The sequence below is a fragment of the Dasypus novemcinctus genome, chromosome 17, assembly GCF_030445035.2.
Source record: "Dasypus novemcinctus isolate mDasNov1 chromosome 17, mDasNov1.1.hap2, whole genome shotgun sequence".
Classification (NCBI taxonomy): domain Eukaryota; kingdom Metazoa; phylum Chordata; class Mammalia; order Cingulata; family Dasypodidae; genus Dasypus; species Dasypus novemcinctus.
This window is the reverse complement of record NC_080689.1, coordinates 14,231,524-14,245,766: the sequence shown is the minus strand read 5'-3', so window position 1 is coordinate 14,245,766 and position 14,243 is coordinate 14,231,524. Positions and strand designations below refer to the sequence as shown.

At 38.4% G+C, this 14,243-nt stretch overlaps 1 protein-coding gene across 1 annotated transcript in view; it reads right to left on the bottom strand.

The window, feature by feature from the left end:
* The window catches only part of LOC101436310 (sulfotransferase 1C1-like), a 63,513-nt gene extending 50,267 nt beyond the window's left edge, over nucleotides 1–13,246 (bottom strand). Inside the window, exon 1 of the mRNA XM_058278302.2 lies at nucleotides 12,959–13,246. The gene's annotated coding sequence lies outside the window, so the exon portion shown is untranslated. The remainder of the gene's footprint in view (nucleotides 1–12,958) is intronic.
* Between the last annotated feature and the right edge of the window lie 997 nt (nucleotides 13,247–14,243).

Below are 14,243 nucleotides of genomic sequence, written 5' to 3'. Positions count from 1 at the left end.
AGAACCTTATGTTGAATGAAGCATGCCAGGCATTGAAGGACAAATACTACATGACCTCAATGATATGAAATAAGTAAACCAAGCTGCCTCAGAGAGATAGAGACTGGATGATAGGCTTAAAGGAATTTGGGGGCTAGAGGAAGGTTGTGAGCTGACACCTACATGGGTGTAATCTATGATAAGCTGGAAGTAAGTCTTTGTACAGGGAAGGGATAAAATGAGGGCATAGGGATACCTTTGGGTGGGGCTTTGCAGGCTTGAGGGGGACTAGGGATAGAAGGATGGGTCAGATGACCCAAGAAATTGGGGGGAGAGTGGGGGAACCTATGAACATAGGAGATTTGTCAGGTATGTGGTTGAGAGTATAATGTTTAGAAAACTGTTTCAAAAATATAATAAGGAAGGTTACTGTTTAAGATGCTTAAAGGGGAGAATCTGACACAGGACAGCTTCTAGGGAGTGTGCAAGTGCTCATTTTGTAATAGTGGGTTATATCATTGTGTGGAGACCCATACAATGAGAGTGAAGGTATACCCACATCCTGGGGAGGACTGATGTTCTCAAATAGAGGGAATTGTATCTCTTGAGAGAAATGGTGGCTCCCAATGTGTAGGGCAGTTGAGTGTGTCAAGCCCTCAACATTGTTGCAAGTTATCTCTGAACATGGCCCTTCAAGCAATGAAGGCTGATTGTCACTTTGGGCCCTGAGGGGAGGGGGAAAGAGGTATTGAATAGATGGAATCAATGTAACTGTGGGGCAATGGAAGTGTTACACAAGATTATGCAAGGATGGATACAGGACATGTTAAATTACACCAAAAATGTATAGGGGTCTATAGGCTAAAATGTAAATCATAATGTAAAACATAAGATAACTAAAAATTTAGAAAATTGTATAGTCTAAAATATAAACCATAACGTGAACCCAAGGGTAACCTTGTTTGAAAGCTATTGTCTCAATATTTGTATATCAGTTGCAGTAAATACAGTATGAACATGTAAAAAGATTATTGCTGGGGAAGGGACAAAGTGTCTTATGTTGGATATGTGGGAGTGTCATATAGTGTATATATGATTTATTGTGATCTAAAACTTTTGTGAAGACAAGCTTAATAATTAGAAAAAAAGAAAATAGAAAAAGAAAAGATGTGGACACTGAGGAAGAGATGGAAGAAGTTGCCTTGCCAATGTGCATACAGGGCAACACTTACTGCAGTGAAGGAAGGCAAAACATCAAAAACAAAGCTTTTTCATTTTTTAATTTTTGATACCCCAATTTACTTTTTCTAAATTAGTGTATACTCTATATCTAACCTTTAAACCCATCACTATATTCCATTTTACTATTAATGGAACCTGGCAATATATTGGGTTTCATTATCAAAGAAGTTTTGGATCACAGAGAGGTTCAACAATGGCAGGGGAGGAATACTGGTGTGAGATGTTATTGATAGGGGGGCACATGGTTGGGAGGAAGTTCTCCAGGGCATATATACAGGGGACATAAAAATGTTTGGATATTTTCATAGTGGTTACAGTTAAAAATGACAATTGAGGGGGTGCTGAGTTCCTAGCCAGAGGAGCTCTATCACATTCCCTAAAGGAAAAACAACAATCCCCAAAGTGCAACAGCAAAGACCAAAAAAGAAGGAAGGTCCAATAATGAACCCTTGATACTAATGACTATGCTTGTGAGCCTGTGCACCTGAAATAAGAACTAGGCCTAGAGCTGCAGGGTGTCGAAAAGTTACCTCCTGAGAGCCTACATGTTGCTCAAATGTGGACACTCTCTAAGCCAAACTCAGCATGTAAATGCATTGCCTTCCCCCCAGCATGCACCATGACTCCTGGGGATGGGCCTCCCTTGTGCTGAGGGATTACTACCAAGTATCAGCTGCTGATGTAACTAGAAAACGACCTTGAATAAAAGGGTCAACTCAGACAAGCAGAATATCTCAGCCTACATGTAATATCAGGTGTTAAAAATGCTTTTTGACCTTGAATAAAAGAGGGAAATGGAAAAGACAAATGAGTTTTTATGGCTATGAGTCTCCAAAAAAGAGCCGGGAGGTTATCAGAGGGGTTGCCCTTATGCACACCTCAGCAGAGTCCCAGAGACAGATAAAGTAGATACAACCCTGGGTATTGGTTCTTCTGAGGGTTATAGAGACCCACAGGTTCTATGGTCATGGCAGATAGAGTTCAGTGCCATGTCAGTTGGCCCTACTTTGGAGTTTGTGTTCCTGAGTGTGATAGAGTTGGACTCAAATGTGATCTTTTTTCACAAGCCTCTCCTGTCACTTTTACCATACTTGTGATTGATGCTGGGGTTTAGTGTATACTCAGGGGACCTGAATCTCTGGACTGTCCATGATAGCCAGGCCCTGAGCCCCAACAGACTTGCAACTCCTACCCTCTGGTTTATTGGACTTAACCCAGCCAGCTAATAGGGAGGTGAAGAAAGTCAACCACCACATCAGGGAGCCAAGAGTGCCTACAACTGCAAATAGGAGAATTGTATCCATCATCCAAGGGGAATCTAAGCACCCTCTCAATACAGAGGTGGAGTGGACATAACCAACCATCCCAGGGTCCACAGAATGGAGGAATAGAGTATGGATTAGAGTGGACTTACTGTTATTCTATTCTGGAACTATTGTGATTACTAATGGAAGTAAATGCAGCGTTGAGATGGAGAAAGCGGCCATGGTAGTGCTGTGGGTGAGGAGTGGGAAGAAGAGATGTGATGTGGTGGCATTTTCAGAACTTGGAGTTGCCCTGGGTGGTACTGCAGGGACAGTTACTGGACATTGTATGTCCTCCCATGGCCCACTGGGTGGACTGGGGGAGAGTGTAAACTATAATGTGGACCATTGACCATGTGGTGAAGCAGTGATCAGAGTTGTATTCAAGAAGTGCAATGAATGTCCCATGATGTTGGAGGAGCTTGTTGTTATGGGAAGAGTGGGGTGAGGGGCGTCAGGATTATATGGGGACCTCATATTTTTTTAATGTAACATTAAAAAAAATAAAGACAAAAATTAAAGTAAATAAAATTATACACTCCCCCCGCCCCCCCCCCCCCCCAAAAAAAAGAAGTGGCTCTTTGTCTAAAGTAATGGCTTCTGGTGTCTATATTTGCCTCATGATAACACCTTTGTTATCCATTCTGGTAGGGGAGAGATATAGTGAATTATTGCATAACTACTGAAGCAATATTACTTCCCTTCTAGTTTGAGGATTGGTGTGTGCTTATATGGGTAGAAAAAGGTGATTTGGAAGGTTCAAGTTTGGTGAGAACTGTGACACCCAAAAAAGACCCGCTTTGCGATTTTGTGTTCCTGCAATGGGTGGTAGAAGAAGTACAGCTGAAGAAGGGATTTTTTTCTATTTAGAGAAGGAGCTTTTTTATTAACCAGTGCTTCAAACCCAGCAGCTTTGTCTAAAGAGCGTCAGTCTTTTTCACTGTTCGTTTCAAGTCTAAGAACCATACCAGGTGGTAGTAATGGGCTGCAACTATGCTCTGTGCTGGGATCTACTTTAAGATGAAAAAACTCTGACTTATAAGTCATTTTCCAAATTTTTAAGTTAAAGAGCTGTGCTGTAAATATAAGGCTAAGGGAAAAAATTTTAAGTAGGGAAAACTCAATTTATATGGTATACATGTGCCCTTTTCCATAGGACCCTGCTAGGATAAATTTAATCCAAATACAAGATGACGGGGAATATTTTATAAAAGAACTGCTGGTACACTTTTCACATATTTAATAGTAAAACTAAAGTTAAGAAAGGTGAAGTAATGGGTAGAAGATTAATATGTAAACCTAATAGGTTCTGACAATATAGAAAGAATGCAACCTAAAGACGAGAGAAGGGAAAGAGATGGGGGAATGTAGAATGACAACACTGGCCATATAAGGATAGGAGATTTCAAAAGTATCCTTTAAAAATTGACAACAGATAGTGAAAGGATAGATAAAAGAAGAGGATTAAGGGTTCTATGAAAGGTAATCTAACACTAACAACTACTAGAAAAAAATTGACAAACTTCCCTAAATACCAAAAAAGAAAATACATGAAATAGGTGAGGAAACACTGTAAGTACTAATTATTTCACACTGTAACTTCAATATATGATAATATGGCATTATTTTAACCAAAAATATGTCATATCAATAATGTGAAATGGCTAATACATGTATTAAGATTTTTCTAAATTGGCCCCTAAAATGAAATTCAACTATCTGCAGCACATCAGAGATATACCTGAAACACAGTGATTCCATTTGTGTTCCTGAGTGTGATGCAGTTGGATTCAGATGTGACCTTTCTATACCTGCCTCTTCTGTCACTTTTACTGAACCTATGGTTGGTGCTAGGGTTGGAGTATACCCAGGAAACTTGAACGTCTGGACTGGTCATGTGCCAGCTGGACCCTGAGCCTTAGCAGAGTTGCAACTACTACTCTCCGATTTGTTGGACTTGCATAGGTCAGCTAACAGGGAGGTGAAGATGGTCAATCATCACACCAGGGAACCGTGAGTGCCTAGAACTCGAAGGAGGAGAATTGCATCCATCATGTGGGTTCTAAGCCCCTTCTTTATATAGAAGTGGAGTGGACATCACCATCCCGGTTTCCACAGGATGAAGGAATAAAATATGGACTAGTGGACTTACTGATATTCTACTATAGAACTATTATGACTAGTAATGGAAGAAACTGTAGAATTGATTTGGAGAAAGTGGCCACAGTAGTTGCTGAGGGCAGGGAGAGAGAAGAAGAGATGTGATGTGGGGGTATTTTCAGGACTTGGAGTTGTCCTGGGTGGTACTGCAGGGACAGATGCTGGACATTATATATCCTGTCATAACCCACTGAATGTACCGGGGGAGAGTGTAAACTACAATGTAAACTATAATCCATGTGGTGCAGCAGTGTTCCAAGATGTATTCACCAAATGCAATGGATGTGACACAATGATGAAGGTGGTGGTTGATGTGGAAGGAGTGGGGCAGGGTGGGGTGTGGGCTATGTGGGAACCTCTTATATTTTTAAAGTAACATTTTTTGTGATCTATGTGTTTTCAAAAAAAAATACAATAAAAAATACCCATTAAAAAATTGAGAAACAAAACAAAACAAAACAAAAAAAAGGGAAACACCAGTGATTCCAGAAGGATTAAAATAAAAGGGTGGAAAGAAATTTAGGAGGCAAATCAAAGTAGTCAAAGAAATCAAAGAAAGCAGGGGTGGTGATGCTATCAGATAAAGTAAATTTCAACCCCAAAAGCATTATAGGAGAAAAATAAGGAAATTCATAATACTAAAGACCACATTATATCTATTAAAATGTAATAATCATGGATATCTAGGTATCAAATAACAGAGTAATCACTTATATAAAACAGAAAATACAGTAGATGTAAGGAAAATTTGAAGCACATTATATATATCCTATATATATATATAATCCTATATATATATAAGAGAAACATCTAAAAGTTTTAAACAAACTAGATCTTAGAATAAAATAGAATACATCTTTTTCTCAACCATACAGTGTACATACACAAAATTTGATCATGTATTAGGGTACAAATAAAACATCAGTGGGTTCCATGAAGTTGAAATGTTATAAGCAATGATCTCTGATCACAATGCAATAAAATTAGAAATTAAACACAAAACCCAGAATACAAAAGACCTCCCACCTGGACTTTAAAAATATCTATTATATATCATTGGAATGAAATTACAGAAATTCTGAAAAATGAAGTGCACTCTAATGAAAAAACCATACAGAAAACAACATATTAAAACCATATTAGAAAGATGTAAACAATGAATAAAAGCAAATGAATTAAATTCTGAATTCAACAAGCATTAGATAAAATTAACTACCCCTTCATTATAAAATCTATGAGCATACTATATTAGAAGGAAACTTCCTCAGTCTGATAAAGGGTATCCACACAAAACCCAGAGCTAATATACTTAATGGTGAAAGACTGAATTCCTTCTCACTAAGAACAGGAACAAGGCAAGAATGTCTGCTCTTATGATTTCAATTCAATATTGTACTGGAGGTTCTAGCCAGTGTAGTAAGACAAGAAAAAGAAATAAAAAGGCATCCAGATTAGAAAAGATTAAAACTGTCTTCATTTATAGACAACATGATTGTCTATGTATGAAATCTGATAGTATCTGCAACAAAACTACTTGGATTAATAAGCCAGGTTACAAGACACAAGGCGAAAACAGAAAACACAATTGTATTTATATAATTTAGAATCAAATAATTAAAATAGAAAAATACCATTCATAATAGCATAAACCCAAAAATATATTAAGTTAAATATGAGAACAAACCTCAAGACCTATATAAAGAAAGCTCTAAAACATTGCTAAGAGAAATTACAGAAAGCCTGTTCATTGGAGAGAGAAATAACATTCAAAGATCAGAAAACTCAGTTTTGTTAGGATATTAATTCTCCCCAAATAGACTTGTAGAGTCAATGAAATCCCAGTTCAAATATCAGCAGACATTTTTTTCTGTAGACATAGACAAGCTGATTCTAGAATTTATATGTAAATGCAAAGGATCTTGAAGAGCTAAAACAACTTTGAAAGAAGAAATTTGTAAGATTTATACAATCTAATTTCAGAAGTTATTGTAAAGAAATCAAAGCAGTGTAGTCAGCATAAAGATAGACAAGCAGTTGAAAGGAATAGAAAAAAGAATCCATAAATATATCCATACATATATGGCTAATTGGTTTTTGATAGAAGGTCCAAAGTTGTTGAATGGGTGAAAAGATAATCTTTTTAATAAAAGGTGCTGGAAAAAGTGGTTCAATCAATAATACATAATTTTGAAATAGTAAGCAATGCTCACAACATATAGCAGGTATTATTATTTTATAAACAAAGAAATATCAAGCTTTGAGAGGTTTAATAACATGTTCAAGGTCACCGAGATAAGAATCCAAATGGGCATTTGAACCTGGGTTGACTGATTCCAAAGTCTATGCTTTTTTCACCATAGGGTTATCTCCTATTGTAAAAGATACAATTTTTATTGTTTACTTTACTAAAACATGTCCTTTATTGCCACTTTGATTGTAAGATCTTTAAGGGTGCTGGTTATGTCTTAAATTTCTTCATATCTTTACTGTGAAGCATAAATATTAGTTGATGATTGTGATACTGTATATTTTAGCTTGATTCTCTGGTTAAAGAAAAGAGATTATAGGCAATAAAATATACATTAAATACTATAGAAAAACTATATTTAAAACAGGTCTCCATGAGCAGTTAGGACAATGGCATAGGAATGTGATTCTTATCACTGGATGCTACAGGTTAATCCTCCCTTCACCATGTTATATATTCATGGTCATGCTCAAGCGCCCAAACAGCAGTAGGGTATGTGCTCTCTGATGCTACTGAAACACGTTTTAGACCAGGAATTTGGGAGTCTTCTCCCCAGGAGAAATAAGTGTTCTTATTTAATTGCTGAGCTTCCCTTTGTGCCCTATGTTGGGCATCAGTTGCTGCGTTAAGTCAGCTATCAGTTGCTCCGAAGGGAAGGTGATGCAGAATTTATGAAATAAAGGACAGAGAGAGAGACACAAGAGAGGAGGTATGATGGGACCAGGGGACTCAACAGCTTCTGTTACTGAGAGCCTCAACCCTAGTTTTCACATTATATTTATTTGGAAACTAACGAGCAGGTGTTTGCTATCAGAACTGCAACATTTACAACAACAGGAAGCAACTGCAACATTATCTACAATAATGTAACATCTATAATAACAGGAAGCAATTGCAACATCATCTACAATAACAGGAAGCAACAAATAGGTAAGCCAGTTTCCCACAACAGGAAATATTTCAAGAAGGTTAGTAGAACAAATAATTCTCTCAGATGTAAAATGACAGAGCATGGTGATTACAAATTCATGGGTTTTAGTTGGGTAAATTTATCAGAGTTGATCAGTGGATATAGAGCCCACTCAATGAAAGTATGCCAGTCAAAGGTGTTAGCCCACTGTCATTTCTGCACATCCCCATCATTTTGGATCATGTCTATAATCTCTATGTCCAGGTTGTATCTGGAAGCATTAATTACCCTTAAGTCTACCCCCATTTATCATTTACTTTGATACTGTTTCATTAATTAACTTATCCAGATAAACTCACATTAGTTGAGGACTGAGCAAACTCAGCTCACTTCTCACCTTGCATGACCCTCAGAATGAACAGTGTCTCTCTCTGAGCATTGTTGACTCTGTGCTCACTGTCACTGCCTGTTTACATGATTGCTGCCTTGAAAGACTGATAGTTCAACAGAGGTAGGAAATTTGTCCTTTTTCCTCTTTATCCCTAGTAACTAGCAAAGGGCTTTGAAAATAATAAATGTAACTTGATCCAATGAATATTGAATTCAATGAATGTAGGAAGATACAAAGTTGAATTAGCCACTGTTCCTACCCTAATAAGCTTACAGTCTTTTTGGGAGAGATGACAGAGACTGCCTCTTCTAGCTGGTAACTATTCTTTCCATCTTTCCCAAACTCATAGATATTCAATTTTCAGCTTGGCCTATTGTACCTTGGCCCAAAGTCTACATTTTAAAGAATTCCTTGCAGTTAGATGTGGTTATGTCACTAAATTCTGAGAAATCATCTTTAAAGAGAGGGGACACAAACTTATTTTTTCTTCTAGCATTCTTGATGTTTGGAATGTGTAGGTGATGGCTGGAACTTCAGCAGTCACCTTGGACCTTAAGAACAGGAATGTGGAACTGAAAGTTAAAAGGAGCCAGTATATTTGAGGTCAGTGCAGCCACCGTTTCAGTCCTGAATAACCAAACTCCAGACATCTTTTCCTCTTGTGTTGTTTTCAGACATTTGTAGCCAAATTGAATCCCACCTAATACAGAAGAGGAGTATGAATGGATACATGGGTAACCAAAGAGGTTGACTGTGGCAAAGGGTGCTAATTGTCTACCAAATATCCATGTTCCTCTTTATTATTTTTGGGGGTTTGCAAACAAACCTAATGCTACCTAAGATATGATTTGTATATACAAGTAACTAATAGATAAACTGTATTTGTTAAGGATCACAAAGGGTGTACAAAATACTAAAGGGGTTCAGAGGAGGAGGGCTGACTTACTGCGGGAGGGTTTAGGTAAGGCTCAGTTTAGGAGATAACATTGGAACAAAGAGCTATAACAGGGATAGCGTGTCTACCTCCATGAAGGAGTTAGGGTATCTCAGTTTGGACCATGTGCGAGGATAGACACAGGCCTATTTCATTTTGCTAAGTGTAAGTAGGGTTCCTGGGAGAGTTGAGAGGTGGTGAGGAGGTGGAAGAATAGGGCTGGAGGCGCTTATCCTTCATTGCATAATTTCTAACATGAACAAAAACAAGATTTCTGCTCTGAGGAGGAATATAAATTTGAATTCAGATCTGGGCCTGAGAAAGCATCCAGTATAAACCATCTAGCAAAGGAGTTTCTTGAGAATGTGACAGTTGCCAATAGGAAGCTCCTTCTCTAGGTTATTAAGCAAAACCTGGAACTGGCTAGCATGTACCTCCTAAGTGAGAATGGAATGAGTTTAAGGAATGAATTCCAAGCTGGAGGAGAAACCCAGTTCATTAGTCTTTGTAAATAACTGAAATGAATGGACCCTTTAAAATTATCTTTTAGATTATGAATAGTGAGTGTTCTTTTGATTGAGTCTAATTGCCCCTGCAGTGACCTCATGGCCTATGGAACTCTTTCCTAAACTGAGTGTGACTTAAATTTCTTTATTTCGTTTGTTCATATTGCTTGCTATTATAAATACAGATAATCCTGGGAGAATTATTAGTCATTATATTACAATCTTCCCCAGTTATGATATTCTCTATTTCTCTACCTTTGTACAAGCCTGGATTACCTTTTGCTATTCTGTCCCTTGTTTTTTTAAGATTTTGGTCAAGTAGCTCTTCCCCCTTTCACAGGTCCTTCCCACTATACTCACATAGGTTTTGAATCAAATTCTGCTAGCAATATTTAAATGGAGTAATATCACTCAGCTCCACATGTACTTCTTCCAATGGGATGAGTGGGCAGGTAATGTGGTTGTTTTCATTAGAGATTAGCAGGTGAGGACAAGGATTGACTGGTTTGACAAGATTTACTGTGAGAACCTCTGGGCTATTTCTCAGCCCCTGAGTTTTTAAATACCTTCGTAAATCATTCAGTCTTTGGGGATTTTTGCATTCTGGACTTTTCTTTCTCTTAGGGACCTAAATACAAAGGAAGAATTTGGTTCCAGGGGCTTTAGAACCATTGAGAAAGCTTAATTTTCATTTTTTCAGGGGGACCGCCTTGGTGAGGCACATTAAAAATAGTTTAAAAATAGTATTTTTAAAATTGGGAGGCCCACTTCATGTATCATTGCTCTGCTAAGGCTGGCTTAATCTCTGCCACCATATTTGAAGATTTACCTGCCTTTGCATAGGTTGCAATGAGGAGATCATCCAGTTTTGCTTGGAAATTCCAGATTTTACCCAGTTGTCACTTGTGACCCTGGGCATTAGGATTCCATTCATTTCTTTGGTCTCTGGTTGCAGATCTTTTTCTTCCACCATTTTCTTCAAAGACATTTTACCTTGTGAACTTGACAGGTATTTAAATGAAGACATACTTGTATCATTTCTGATACTTAGCCAGATATTCATTTTTTCAAAAAAATTTTCTCTGAGAAAAATTAGGGGAGATATATATGGAAGAAATTCATTACTACTTCCTTATCTTAATTTAGTGGGAAACTCAAAAGTGTGGGAGCCTGACACATTTTAAGTAGCTTTGTTTCAGGAGGTAGTGACGATAAAGTAATAAACACATTTTTGATGGGTCTAAATGCTACCATGTAAATAAAACTGCGATCTGTATTAGGCCATTAATTACTGGTTTTCAATGGGCTCATCAGAGATGGCCTGTCTGAGGCAGTGCCATTTAAGCTGAGATCTAAATGACAAGAGCAAGCTGACTCTGGAGTTCAGGGGCAGAGGGCCAGTAAGGTCACAGCACCTTGTAAATTTGATAAGTAAAAAGAAGGCCAGAATGGAATCAGCACTTCATAGATTAGTCAGATACAAGTAAGTGTTAAATGAAGATGGTGGGGTGGAGGTGGGAGGGTGTGGGATTGACTCATTTACATCTGAGCTAATCAGGCTATAAAGCTGGGAGAAGTTACAGAAATAGGTAAGGTTGACCTTAAACTCATTTGTAAGTCACAAACTTGGGGTTTCTTGTTGACAGTGACCACAAAAGGGTTTTAGCATGGCTGTCTGGGCTCTAAGAAAAGTCTCCATGGATGTCTGAAGCGCTGTCTCCCACATCCTGCTCCAAATCTCTGGTTGAAGAGCCATATACTCCAGCTGGGGGTAACCTCAATTCCTTTGGAGCAACCCCTACTAGCTTGGGCTGCCTTAACTGTTTCTTTTGTGGATAGCTTTGTTTCAGTGTCTTGAATCCTGAAAATCAAATTTATTGTAGAAATGTAATGAAGCATATCAAACCACAGCATTACTATTTTTGTTGTAAGTTTAAGAATCATCCTGGCATATTTAGTAATGACTCACTGTGTGGAAGAGAATTTGGCATATTGGAATGTCTAATATGAACCTTGCATTTACAAGTTAATTTATTATTGAGAAATGTATTTAGATTTGTGATTTTTTTCTTTTAAGTTTAAATAATTTTACTACATTTGAAAATTTTAACAGAAATTAACTTGTATTAATAAGCTTAATTTACTAGATTTGTTAGATTTATATAAGTAAGTAGGATTTTTTTCCTTTTTGTTATTGTTTAGACACCTTTTGTTAGAAACAATAACAAATAATAAAATAATAAGTCTATTAAATATAATTAAAAATAGGGGAATTTTATTACACAGTTTGGAGAGCCTTTTTAAGTAGAAACCAGTTGCATATATTCCCTGATACTCTATGGCCTAGTAAGCGGAATCTAAAACAGAAGACTCCGGGCAGGGCGTCCAGAGATTTGGGTTCTGGTCTTGATCTGGAAGTTTTCTTTCCTCATTTGTATTATTAGAATAGGGCGTCCGACTGTGACTCTAAATCCTCCATATTTTGGTAATTGCATTTACAACATAAGATTTGTATATGCTTAGAGAAAAGTGAAATAAAAATGACTGCTTCATTTACAAGAGGATTTTGCTATCCCTTCCTTCAATTTTAATATTTAAAACGATGAACCAATCTGTGCACCTGTGTATAGGATAGATTTCAGGACTTCCCCTGTACCTTTGCTAGCCTCCGGCCTTGGAAATTCTTCTGGGGAGGCTGGGCCTACTAGGTATTCTCATCCCCAGGTCTTTTCTTCTACCGGCTCTGTCCATGTTCTGCCTTCTGTCCCTACTCCCTCTCTCTCCTTGTCCAAGTTCACCAGACTTAGCTGCCATTCGTTAAAGTTAGTTGTTTTCAAACAGCTATAAGTGCTTAGTGACTGTCCTCGTTTGAGTCTTTTGTGGACCCCAGAAAATTATGCTCTTAAGCTTATTCATTCCTGTACATTTAGGACTATTTTACATAGGACCTTTTTTACTTTTTATTTTTTGCAGTTCATTATTATTTTAAATGTTTAGGAGTTTAAGCTCTCACACTAGGTTTTATAAGCTAGTGAACACCAACAAATTATTTATCCCACAGAAGTATAACCACACATTCCCACACAGTATAAATATGTGGTTGAACCAACATTAATACACATCATCATTTTATCAATTACATAATAAAACAAATTATCAACTATCCAAATATTAAATTACACAGCTCAAAGGCATATACAATATTAGATGTCTGTTGAATTCATTAGAAGAAACTTACTTCTTTTTTTGCAAGAGGTTGATATTAGAAGGAAAAAAAATCTCACCTGAAACAAAAATAATACCTGGTAGAACACCCTGGGCAGTGGCAGTGTAGGAAGCTCTGATAATCAGCTTGTCCCACAGAGCAACTAATAATGTCAGGATCTTCCAGATCAACTGCTGGGAGACTGGAAACCAGAAGAGCAGAGTGTACCATCCAGGGAAGAGGGGGAAGAGGAGATTGACCATCTGCAGTGAAGATTCTGGAGTAGCTTCCTCCACCTTGCAGAGGTGACTGCTCTTCCCCCACTGGTGAGGCAGGCTGCCTTGGGACCCACTCCACAGCTGGAAGCAGAAGCTCTCTTTCCCAAAAGCAGGGGACGTGAAGTGACCTGGCACCAACTACAGTTGTTGTTTGGCAGATTCAGCTGGCTGAATTCCAATCTTGAGCACAGCACAAGTTTAAACCTGCCCAAGCCACAAAGAAGCCTGCAACCTTGGCTGTCTCCATCCTTTGCAGGGATAGAAGCAGGGGTGATCGTAGAACACAGCAGTCCCCTGGTGTTTGGTATAAGATTCAGCATGCCCAGTTTGGAAAGCCACTGCTTAGGCCCACACACCCAGCAGAAGTGGAAATTGGGGGCAGTTTGAACACTTTCTCAGGGCAGAGCAGGTTGATGTACCACACCCACCTTAAAGGACTGCAGCGCTCTTGGTCCCCATGCTCCCCCAAAAGGAAAGCAAGTGCACTCCCTCTAGGGCAGTGCAGGCAGATACACCATGCCCACATTAAAGGGCTACTGCACTCACATACCCAGCATACCCAGGAAGGAGAAGATATGCAAGTGGTTTGTTCACTCTCTCTCAAGACAGTGCAGGCAAAGTCACCTCACCCAGCCAGCGGGGTGGAGTGCCCAGCACAGGAGTTGACAGATGATCAGAGAAGTCAGACCTTAGGGTTTGGGAGCTATGTAACAGTTTTCATCCCTGGTAGGCTGGCAAACTTAGCCTCAACCATGTCCCCACCAGAGTTAAGTCAGCTGTGAATTAAAGGCACAGGAAAACCCTAGGGCAGCAGCAAACAACCAGAAAAGAATGCTACCTACTGGGTACCTTAGGAATGTGTAGATTGTGGGAGATGTCTAAGAGAAGATTGGAGACCTTAAAAGTCTCCTTTCCAGAGCATAATGGAATCAGTCTACACCTCCTTCATGTGTCTCCTAGGTCTGTTTTGACTAAGGAATTAGAGCTGGGATGTTTGTCTCAATGGGGGCACTTGTACCAAAATTAACCCTCCAGGTAGTAAAAGCAAGAGAAAACAAAAGGAGTAGTAAAAATAAACATGGGCAA